This window comes from Gobius niger (assembly GCF_951799975.1).
Source record: "Gobius niger genome assembly, chromosome: 15".
NCBI lineage: Eukaryota > Metazoa > Chordata > Actinopteri > Gobiiformes > Gobiidae > Gobius > Gobius niger.
Window position 1 is genome coordinate 28,904,114 of NC_136866.1, and position 12,455 is coordinate 28,916,568.

Below are 12,455 nucleotides of genomic sequence, written 5' to 3' on the forward strand. Positions count from 1 at the left end.
TTTTCTTGTTTTTTTTCTTTGCTGCTGTACCATTTGTTTTCTATTTTGCTTTCACGTATTGTGAGCCCAGAGGTACATTTTATTCTAAAGCAGCTTTGAAAGCATTGCCAATTTTATTGTAAGGTTATAAATACTGTCTAACAACGATCATTAGGCTATTTCAGTTCAAAACCTACTCATTATTTTTGTTATTGTACACTACCGTCATGCGCCAAAACACTGGTCCTGCACCATGAACCAAACCGTTAGAGCTGAACCCCTAATATTTATCAATAATTCTTCCACTGTCTCTTGAATCCTGTTCCCCGAGTTTAGCGAAAATATGGTCGTAGTTTATAAGAAAGGAGCACGGGTGCATCAAACACTCCAATTGCAGTTTGTTTGAAATTGTTTTTTGCCTTCATTCTTTTACTCATTTGTAGTGGCCATAGTTTTTGGAATGGGTTGGGAACCACTGGTCTACAGCTAAACTGTGTGACGTGTTGGACATTTCTTTGTAATCACTCATAATCTCAGAATATCAAATGTGGAGACTTGCGAGGCCCGGCCGAAGGCCGGGTCTCAGCTAGTATTATATGTAGTCGTATATGTTACTGTGATGTGAGATATAAACTGTATGAACTGTATATTTTGGCTGCTCTCCTCACCTGTGTCTGTGGGGGGCGTCGCCACAGAAGAACCTACAGTCACCACAGAAGAACCTACAGTCACCACAGAAGAACCTACAGTCGCCACAGAAGAACCTACAGTCGCTACAGAAGAACCTACAGTCGCTGCCGTCGTCGTTTTATCGTCTATAAACCAACAAATAATTACTTGTTTTCTCAGGAAACAGAAAAAGTTGAATATTTCTCACCTGGAGCTTGAGGGAACAGAGTGAAGGTCTGATTTGTCAATATCTGTTTAATTTCACACTTCAGAGTCTTGTAAAACGGAGACGGAGGAGACGGATCCTTAAAGGAGACCGAGGCCGAACAGTCGGAGTCAGAGTGAAACATCTGCAGCTCTTCATTATATCCGGTCACTTCTTCATTGTCGTTCAACCATTTCACTTCATGGTCGCAGAACCAAGGCGTGGTCACAGAGCAGGTGAGAGTCACTCTGTCGTCTTTCTTTTCCTGAGACACTGGTGAGAATTATGCACAATAACAGAGAACCAGTTATTTTAATTTTAAATGTGACTTTTAAAAATAAAAAGAAGGATCAGGCATCAATCTACAAATCACTCACATGACGCTACAGACAGATAAAATCGAGTCTCTTCATCCTCTCTTTTACTTTGTTGACACGTGTATGTTTCAGCCTGTTCCTTTGTGACTCTGTGTAAAACCAGGGAGCAGTTCTGGAGGAGACTCACGGATGAACTCACTGCATCATCTTTCTTTCCTTTTTTAAACAAGACTCTATTATCTGGGTATTTATAAATGAACCAGTCTGTGAGCTCACACTGGTTTTGATCTGGAAGAACATTTTCACACGACAAAGTGACGTCATCTCCTTCTCTCACAGTCGGATTGAAAAACCCTCCGACTGAGCCTGAAATACAAAACAAGAAGTGCAGTTATTACAAAACAATTTCAAAATGCTCTTGTCGAGACATTTGTAATTTCTCAGGAAAAAAGGCACTTCCTTATTCCTTCAGTCTCTTCAACATCAGAGAGACTTATATGTATAATTAGACATTTGATAAGGAGAAGTCAATAGTGTTGAGGTGACGTATCACAAAAGTAACTGAGGAATTTAACATATGACTTAAACAAAACACAGTAATATATTCGTCATCACAGTTTCAGTAACTCGAGTTACAAGTGCATTTAAAGGGTTTTTATTGATATGACAAACTCCCCAAATAAAATCAAGTTAACACTGGTTTATCAGATCTGCAGTTTGTAACGTCGTGCACATAAAATAATAGAGCGACTGTTTCTTTAGCCTTAATGACATCTTTTCTTTTTGCCTGAGTGTGGACGACTATACGAGCTTTGTTCACACCATCTCAAAGTTCTTCACTTAAAGAAAATGAACTAAAGCAAGACTTTGCAGAAACATCATCAACAGTTGAGCCCGACAAGTCTTTCAAATACTGATTATAGATAATATTACCCTATAACCTAACCGGTCAGAGCCGGTGAAGTAAAACCAATGACCCATGACCTCAGCGTTAACCCTCTGTCCCCACAGTGACCTGGACGACTGAGACTCACCTGACAGCTGCAGAACCAGGAGCAAAGCCAGTGGAACCGCGGAGCGCAGCATCGCCCCACACTCAGCTGGAACTCAAATGTCCCGTGACACGTTTGTCTTTTTCACTCCTTCCTTCACTTCACCTCCTCAAAATCACAACGTCCAATAAAAACACTTTCAAATATCACAAAGGGGATTCACTTCCAACCTCAGGATTTCACCCACGCCTCACTTTACATTCGGCTTAATGAAAAACAGATGTAGCTTTTTATTTATTTTGAACGATGCTCATGGTTTGAAAAGTTTGTAGAAAAAGAGGAAACTGTGAGTCTATTTATAAGAGTTTCTCTTTCTACAGATCATTCACAGCCGCTCGAGGTTTTGTCCTTTTTTGGTGTTGACAGTGAGCGAGTGTCCGAGAAACGTCACACTGAGCAAAGGCAGTTTAACACCTCAGACCCGGCATTAAATACTCTCGTCATCAGTCAAAACCCTTGAGTTTCAATGGTTTAATGGTTGGAGTTTCTCCGTGATCCAGCTCAGAGTGATGGGATTCACGGCTCTTTATCAGGAGCCGACTTCTATTCACTTGTGTGAAGTTCGCCCCCTCATAGTGTCCGATTTGCTTCAAAATGGTGTCATTTGTTTGTGCTTCATTTGTGCTTCGTTTGTGCACGTTTGTTTTGAGGTAGTGACTGTGGATCCTTCCGCAGTCAATAATTGATTTTCATGTTCTTTATCTTTTATTAAACGTCCGCCTTTTTCCCGATTTTCAGCAGTTTTCAACTTTTCCAAGATTAAAACCAAGATCCGAACCAAGACCCGAACCACGACCCAGACTAAAGCAAAGCAAAGACCAAGACCCGAACTGAGAATAGATCAAAACTCGAACCAAGACCAGACAAAGACTAGACCAAGACCTGAACAAAGCTCAAGACTAAGAACCAAACCAAGACCCGAACAGTGAGCACATAAAAATACGTCTAATGATCCCACTGGTCTATGCTACAAAAGAACATCCCACTCAGAACATTGATAGTCATGTCGCTTTAGTCCCAGCGTTTATGTAAGATTTATGGGTAAAAGACACTTATTATGAATACTTTTTTTTTAATCAAGCAATTGTTTTTTAGCTAAACTATACAAGTATCTGACTTGTGTGAAGTTCGCCCCCCCATAGTGTCCGATTTGCTTCAAAATGGTGTCATTTGTTTGTGCCAGACCAGACCAAGACTAGACCAAGACCCGAACCAAGACCCGAACAAAGATCAAGACTAAGAACCAAACCAAGACCAGACCAAGACCCGAACAAAGATCAAGACTGGCGTTTATTCCACACATTAAGAATATCACAAAGATTGTTTTTTACCATCTTGTCATCTTTGTCTAAACAGAGGGCAGATTTATAAATGTCCTGCTACGTGTGGACAAGTCCCGTGTCCCCCGTGGTGCCCTGTGGGGGGCGCTCTGGGAGTGTGCGGTCCGGGGCCCTCTGCGTTCCCTGTACGAACCGGCAGTAAGTCAGACCTGTTCCCAGTGCGTGTTGGTGTCCCCCAGGGCTGCACTTTGTCACCGGTTCTGTTCATTACCTTCATGGACAGAACCTCTCGGGGCTGGAGGGCGTCCTTCATCTCTGCTGTTTGAAGATGTTGTTCTGTCTGACCTCCAGCTGCTCTGGGGGAGGTTTGCAGCCGAGTGTGAAGCGGCCGGGATGAGGATCAGCACCTCCAAATCCGAGGCCATGGTTCTCCAGCTGAAAAAGGAGATGGTGGACACAGGCGGCCGAAATGAGTTTCCTCCACAGGGTGTCTGAGGGTGAGGAGCTCAGTTACTCGGAGGGAGCTCAGCCACTGCTCCTCTACCTTGTGTTTGTTTTGTTGCTCTGGTTTCCCATATCAAACTAAAACATACACAATAGGGCATGCAGGATACAGGCTCAGACCTAAAGTGCCTTGTTTGAGTCAGTCGGAGCGTATCTCACCCACAGACCTAAACTGGAGGTTAATAATTCTGTTCTGAGGGAGATTATATAATGTTCATCTGGTAACCTGAGCAAACACTCTCAGAGAAAAGGCTTTTCTATCTAAATGTGTCCTAAATCCTCAACATTCATGTCCCATTCATGTCATTTGCACATTAAGACCCGCCCCCCACGGAACATCCTTGTTGCCATATTTGAGTTTACTGTAAACTTGTGGATTATGAATAAAAGGAACTGCGTCTCGATGAGGAAATAAGCCGAGTTTTTAGTCAAATGTGTCAGAGCAGACACAGACCGAGGCGGCCATGGCTCGTCCGGCTCACTTCCTGGTTCTGGAGCTGCTTTTGGCTTTAACAGGTCATTTATTCACTGTATAACTTTATTTTATTGAGATATTACTTAAACTGCAAGACTACAGGATAACAAGACTCCAGTTTTTTGGTTTAGTCTTCATTTAATCTCAATATTTTAAAAAAGTTAAAGTATTTCTGCTTCTATTAAGAAAAAGAAACAATGAAGGTGTTTTGTCATGTTAGTGCCGAAGCCCCAGGTCACGAGTTTGTGTCCAGTGAGGCTCCTGTTGTAATAATGATATTCACAAAACCATTGAATGATTGACTGAACATATTAACCCCTTAACTCCCACCTGAACCGAGCACATTTTCTCAAGTTTGGCTTTACCCCAATCCAAAAGCTTCTGGAAAAAAGCTGTGAAAAAAGCAACAAAACTGAGACGAAAACAATGATGGAAATGTGACAAAAAAGTGATGAAAAATTGATGAAAAAGTTACAAAAATGAGTTGAATTCCCAATAAAAAAATGATGGATAAAAATCTGATGACGTGAGGAAAAAGATCCTCTCGGCTCAGGCGGGAGTTAAGAGGTTAAGGAAACTTTAATGGCAATAAATCCACAAAATCAGACTCTTACACCGTTACTGTTCTGCCCTTTGTAAAAGTGTTTCTTTAAAAATTGTTTAAAAATGCTTCTTAATAATTTAGGAATAAATATGTTTTAATTCATCTGTTGTAATTCATGTTAAAAATAGTAATTTAGTTCAAAGATAATTTCTACACACACAGTCTGCATTGGTTTCGCTGAACTGTATTTTGAAGTTGCAATGCATTATGGGTAGCAGAAGCAAAACCTGTCTGTCCGGCCCAAACTTGATCCTGTGTTCTACATCTTTATTCACACCTTCCAAAGCAACGTCTGTAAGTTTGATGTGTTTAGTGAACTTTAGAAATGTCTGAGCTGAGAGGACTGTGCTAACGATCTAATTAGCATCTATAATAGTAACCGCAATCTCAATGGCCGACGCCTGGGCGCCGCCATGTTTATTTCCCATACCGACTTTGAAGCTAAGCAGGGAAGGGCCTGGTTAGGACTGGGATGGGAGACCGTTTGGGAACACCAGGAAGCCTGGCGACAGTAGTGAGTGTGTGCGTGGTTGGTGGTGGGGGCTGATGTGCGCAGACTGGTTGCCTCGCTTATCATCACCGAGTATGGGGTGAATGAATAATGCACCACATTGTTAAGCGACTTTGAGCGTCTGGAAAAGCGCTATATAAGACTAACGCATTATTACTCTTATTATTATTATTACATCCGCGGCCGGCCCCCACGTGACGGTCCCACCGCTCGCGGGCATTGACCACGGGTCCATATGGACCGCGGTGCTGCTGTCCGAGGACAACCCGCCGTCAGAACAACGCGAGTGCACGACATCTGACTGCCGTGCGTGTGCGCGCATCCAAACAGGGCGGTGTGTGCGTGTGTGTGTGTGTGTGTGTGTATGTGTGTGTGTGCGTGCGTGTGTATGTGTGCGCGCGCGCATCCAAACAGGGCGATGTGTGCGTGTGTGTGTATGTGTGTGTTTGCGCGTGCATGTGTATGTGTGCGTGTGTGTGTATGTGTGTGTTTGCGTGTATGTGTGTGTGTGCGCGCGTGTGTATGTGTGCGCGCGCGCGTCCAAACAGGGCGATGTGTGCGTGTGTGTGTGTATGTGTGTGTTTGCGCGTGCGTGTGTATGTGCGCGCGCGCATCCAAACAGGGCGATGTATGTCTTCGTCACTCACCGCTAACCTGCAGCTGTAGACGCTCCGCACAGGTACAGTTACATCCTCCACAACACATGACATCTGCGGGTCTTTGTTTAAGTCTCTCCTGCAGTGACCGAGGCTGTGGTTCATTATAGATCCAGTGCTGCGTAATGTCAGATGCGCAGACAAACGCGTAAGATCCAATCCTGGCCGTATTCCGTCTCCAAAGCTTTGTCTCTGGAAAAAAAGTACACGCAAAAAGTGTTCTAACACCTGCTCAAACACGAGCCTCTAATCAAACGCTGCTCCGACTGATTTATCCTCCGTGTGAGTAAAAGCGAAAATGAAACTACCACTTAACGAGCGCATGGCCTGCACTGCGGAGATTTTTTCTTTTTTTTTACTTTGCTGCTGTACCATTTGTTTTCTATTTTGCTTTCACGTATTGTGAGCCCAGAGGTACATTTTATTCTAAAGCAGCTTTGAACGCATTGCCAATTTCATTGTAAGGTTATAAATACTGTCTAACAACGATCATTAGGCTATTTCATTTCAAAACCAACTTATTTTTTTGATTGCACACTACCGGGATGCACCAAACCACCGGTCCTGCACCATGAACTAAACCGTTAGAGCTGAACCCCTAATATTTATCCATAATTATTCCACTGTCTCTTGAATTCTATTTCCTGAGTTTATCGAACATATTGTCGTTGTAGTTTATAAGAAAGGAGTACGGGTGCATCAAACACTCCAGTTGCAGTTGGTTTGAATGGGTTGGGAACCACTGGTCTACAGCTGAACTGTGTGACGGGTTGGACATTTCTTTGTAATCACTCATAATCTCAGAATATCAAATGTGGAGACTAGCGAGGCGGCCGGGCCTCAGCTAGTATAAAAAGATCGCGAAAATGCTAATTAGCATCAGCTATGCTAACTTTCTAGTTTGTTAGTTTCTGGCATTAGCCATTTTGTGGTGTATTTATTTTGTTATGGTTTTGCATTGAAGTTAACGCTTATTTTATTTCTGTTTATTTCAGTTTCACTCGAGTTCAACAAACACTTGTAAAGCTGTATTAAAGGAGCAGGACGCTCAGTTCCTCCTGGCTCCTGGAAAAAAACAGTTTGGCTTAGACCTGCGTTCACATACACACTGTATCAACACGCAGCGATAACAGTACAGTTACAGTTACCTTAAAATACTTTGGAAAATAATTTCCATTTTATTTCAGTGAAGCAGTAATTTTAATGAATGTTGGGCATAAAAGTTATTTTCTTAGTAGTTTAACTCATTTCTCATCGACATAACATGGACGGCATCACAAAAAAAATGTCAAAATAAAGAAATCTGAGTAAAATCTTCTAGCAAAAATTGTGTCTAATGTGAGACCAGAAGTAGCTCCTTCAAAATAAATCCCTGAATCTTAAACAGGAAGTGAACCGTGACTGATCTCAAATCCCAAAATAAAAACAACAATACGTGACTCGGACACGACTGAAAATGAGCAAAACAAACGTGATTGAATAAACACACACGATAATCAGTTCCACAAACAGACTCAGTTTTCAGACGGCTGTGAGTGGAATCTGACGGAGACAGAAGGCTCTGCCACGTTCTCATAGACCACAGAAGGCTCTGCCACGTTCTCATAGACCACAGCGCCCCCTGTGTTCACCTGCGGAAACACACGGCCCTTTAGAAACAATGGACTGATGTAATAATGAGCCAAAACAATATGACAGAGAAGCTTTTTACACAGACGACCATCAGATCAATGACAGGAGTAAACCAGGACTAAACTGGGACTAAACCAGGACTAAACCAGGACTAAACCAGGACTAAACCAGGACTAAACTGGGACTAAACCAGGACTAAACTGGGACTAAACCAGGACTAAACTGGGACTAAACTGGGACTAAACTGGGACTAACAGACGTGTCAGACTCACGTTGGTGCGGCTCCTCTCAGACGCTCCTCTCCCTGAAACAGACAAACGTTTAGCTCCGACAGAAATGGGCCAATGATGATGATGATGATGATGATGATGATGATGATGATGATGAAGATGATGAGGGGACTGACCTTTGACCCTGGCGTAGAGGTGAAGAGCAGCCACAGAGAGGAGCAGCATCACCAGCCCCACGATCAGCAGCGCGTTTTTGATCAGGTGACCTGATACGACACACAAATATTATATGTAGTCGTATATGTTACTGTGATGTGAGATACAGTGCCTCTCGTAGGTATTCATACACCTTGAGCTTTTGCACATTTTGTCATGTTTACAACCTTAGACATAAAGGAAAAACATTTATTTTAATTTTTTTACTGAACGTTCACACACAAGTAACAGACAACTGTGAAGTGAAAGCAAAATGATACATGATTCTGTTATTTTTCAAAAAATAGAAAAGTGAAAAGTGGGGCGTGCATAAGTATTCATACAGCATTTGCTGAGTGCATTAAATTGCCTTTAAAACATTCCTAATGACTCCAGAATGTTCACACCTTGGCCTAACGGTTAAATAGAGGCCACCTGTGTGTAATCTACTCTCAGTATAATTTCAGCTGTTCTTTTAGGCCCTCAGAGCTGTGGTCGGAGTGTGTTGGTCACTAAACAACATCATGAAGGTCAAGGAGCACCAGAGAGGTCAGGGATAAAGCTGTGGAGAAGTTTAAAGCAGCGTTAAGTTATACAAAGATTTCCCAAGATTTAAACATCTCCCGGAGCAACTGTTCAATCCATCATTCAGAAATGGAAAGAGTAAAGCACCACTGCCAACTTACCAAGACACGGCTGTTCACGTAAACTAACAAACTGAACAAGGAGAGCACTGGTCAGAAATGCACCCAAGTGCCCCAAGATAACTCTGGAGGAGCTGTGAAGTCCTGCTGCTGAGCTGGGGGAATCTGTACATGGGACAACTAAGTCGTATCTACACAAATCTGGCCTTCATGGACGAGTGGAAGAAGAAAGCCATTATTTAAAGGAGGCCCTAAAAAATCCTGTTTGAAGTTTGCTAGAAGTCATATGGAGGACACAGCTCCATGTGGAAGAAGGAGCTTTGGTCAGATGAGACAAAAATGTAACTTTTTGGCCCAAATGCAAAACGTTATGTATGGAGCAAACCTGACACTGCTCATCGTCCTGAGTGCACCATCCCCAGTGTCAAATATACGGGGGGAGCATCATGCTGTGGGGCTGCTTTTCCTCAGCGGGGACTGGGGAGATTGTAAGAATAGTTTTGAAGATGGATAGAGCCAAATACAGAGACATTTTGGAGGAAAACCTGCTGGAGTCAACAAGAGAACTGAGGCTGGGGCGGAGATTCACCTTCAGCAGGACAATGACCCTAGACACAAAGATAAATCTACAATGGAATGGTTCAATAAAAACATATGAATGTGTTAGAATGGCCCAGTCAAAGTCCTGACCTAAATCCTATTGAAAATCTGTGGAATAATCTGAAAACTGCTGTTCACAAACGTTCTCCTAATCTGACAGAGCTGGAGTTGTTTTGTAAAGAGGAATGGGCTAAAATGTCAGTCTCTACATGTGCAAATCTTGTAGAGTCAAACCCAAAAGATTTGTGCTGTTATTAGAGCAAAAGGGGGTTCCACAAAGTATTCATTCATGCTGTATGAATACTTATGCAAGCCCCACTTTTCACTTTTCTATTTTTTGAAAAATAACAGAATCATGTATCATTTCGCTTTCACTTCACAGTTGTCTGTTACTTGTGTGTGAACGTTCAGTAAAAAAATCAAAATAAAATCTTTATGTTTAGGGTTGTAAACATGACAAAATGTGCAAAAGTTCAAGGTGTATGAATACTAACGAGAGGCACTGTATAAACTGTATGAACTGTATATTTTGGCTGCTGTCCTCACCTGTGTCTGTGGGGGGCGTCGCCACAGAAGAACCTACAGTCGCCACAGAAGAACCTACAGTCGCCACAGAAGAACCTACAGTCGCCACAGAAGAACCTACAGTCGCCACAGAAGAACCTACAGTCGCCACAGAAGAACCTACAGTCGCTGCCGTCGTCGTTTTATCGTCTATAAACCAACAAATAATTACTTGTTTTCTCAGGAAACAGAAAAAGTTGAATATTTCTCACCTGGAGCTCGAGGGAACAGAGTGAAGATCTGATTTGTCAATCTCTGTCTAACTTCACACTTCAGAGTCTTGTAAAACGGAGACGGAGGAGACGGATCCTTAAAGGAGACCGAGGCCCAACAGTCGAAGAAAGAGTGAGAGTGAGACATCTGCAGCTCTTCATTATCTCCGGTCACTTCTTCATTGTCGTTCAACCATTTCACGTCATGGAAGCAGGACCAAGGCGAGGCAACGGAGCAGGTGAGATTCACTCTGTCGTCTTTCTTTTCCTGAGACACTGGTGAGAATTATGCACAATAACAGAGAACCAGTTATTTTTGTTTTGAATGTGACTTTTAAAAATAAAAAGAAGGATCAGGCATCAATCTACAAATCACTCACATGACGCTACAAACAGATAAAATCGAGTCTCTTCATCCTCTCTTTTACTTTGTTGACACTTGTATCTTCCAGCCTGTTTCTTTGTGACTCTGTGTAAAACCAGGGAGCAGTTCTGGAGGAGACTCACGGATGAACTCACTGCATCATCTTTCTTTCCTTTATTAAACAAGACTCTTTTATCTGGGTTATTGCCAATTAACCAGTCTGTGAGCTCACACTGGTTTTGATCTGGAAGAACATTTTCACACGACAAAGTGACGTCATCTCCTTCTCTCACAGTCGGATTGAAAAACCCTCCGACTGAGCCTGAAATACAAAACAAGAAGTGCAGCAATTACAAAACAAACAATTCAAAATGTCGAGATATTTTGTAATTTCTCAGAAAAAAGACACTTCAACATCAGAGAGACTTATATGTATAATTAGACATTTGATAAGGAGAAGTCAATAGTGTTGAGGTGACGTATCACAAAAGTAACTGAGGAATTTAACATATGACTTAAACAAAACACAGTAATATATTCGTCATCACAGTTTCAGTAACTCGAGTTACAAGTGCATTTAAAGGGTTTTTATTGAAATGACAAACTCCCCCAAATAAAATCAAGTTAACACTGGTTTATCAGATCTGCAGTTTGTAACGTCGTGCACATAAAATAATAAAGCGACTGTTTCTTTAGCCTTAATGACATCTTTTCTTTTTGCCTGAGTGTGGACGACTATACGAGCTTTGTTCACACCATCTCAAAGTTCTTCACTTAAAGAAAATGAACTAAAGCAAGACTTTGCAGAAACATCATCAACAGTTGAGCCCGACAAGTCTTTCAAATACTGATTATAGATAATATTACCCTATAACCTAACCGGTCAGAGCCGGTGAAGTAAAACCAATGACCCATGACCTCAGCGTTAACCCTCTGTCCCCACAGTGACCTGGACGACTGAGACTCACCTGACAGCTGCAGAACCAGGAGCAAAGCCAGTGGAACCGCGGAGCGCAGCATCGCCCCACACTCAGCTGGAACTCAAATGTCACTAACACGTTTGTATTTTTCCCTCCTTCCTTCACTTCCTTCCTCAAAATCACAACGTCCAATGAAAACACTTTCAAATATCACAAAGAGGATTCACTTCAAACCTCAGGATTTCACCCACGCCTCACTTTACATTCGGCTTAAAGAAAAACAGATGTAGCTTTTTATTTATTTTGAACGATGCTCATGGTTTGAAAAGTTTGTAGAAAAAGAGGAAACTGTGAGTCTATTTATAAGAGTTTCTCTTTCTACAGATCATTCACAGCCGCTCGAGGTTTTGTCCTTTTTTGGTGTTGACAGTGAGCGAGTGTCCGAGAAACGTCACACTGAGCAAAGGCAGTTTAACACCTCAGACCCAGCATTAAATACACTCGTCATCAATCATAACCCTTGAGTTTCAATGGTTTAATGGTTGGAGTTTCTCCGTGATCCAGCTCAGAGTGATGGGATTCACGGCTCTTTATCAGGAGCCGACTTCTATTCCCTCCATCAGGTGCTCGAGGGTTCAGTCCACGTGTGTTTTGTGGATCTGGAGAAAGCGTAGCAGGAAATCTCACAGAACGAAGATATTTTCCTACACATTAAGAATATCACAAAGATTTTTTTTTACCATTTGTTGCTATGATGCCAGCCCCTGCTGGCTGCTAGTTACTTTCGGCTCAGTTACCTCTTTACTACTTTATGCTCTTATCTTTATTTATAGATGTGTTTT

General features: G+C 42.2%; 1 long non-coding RNA gene across 1 annotated transcript; it reads right to left on the minus strand.

Annotated features, from left to right (window-relative positions):
* Nucleotides 1-1,071: 1,071 nt before the first annotated feature.
* Nucleotides 1,072-11,739, minus strand: LOC306974475. The gene is made up of 3 exons (XR_013793640.1): nt 11,662-11,739; nt 10,710-11,015; nt 1,072-1,126 (listed from the first exon to the last, which is right to left on the minus strand). It is a non-coding gene; the product is annotated as an uncharacterized lncRNA (long non-coding RNA).
* Nucleotides 11,740-12,455: the final 716 nt, after the last annotated feature.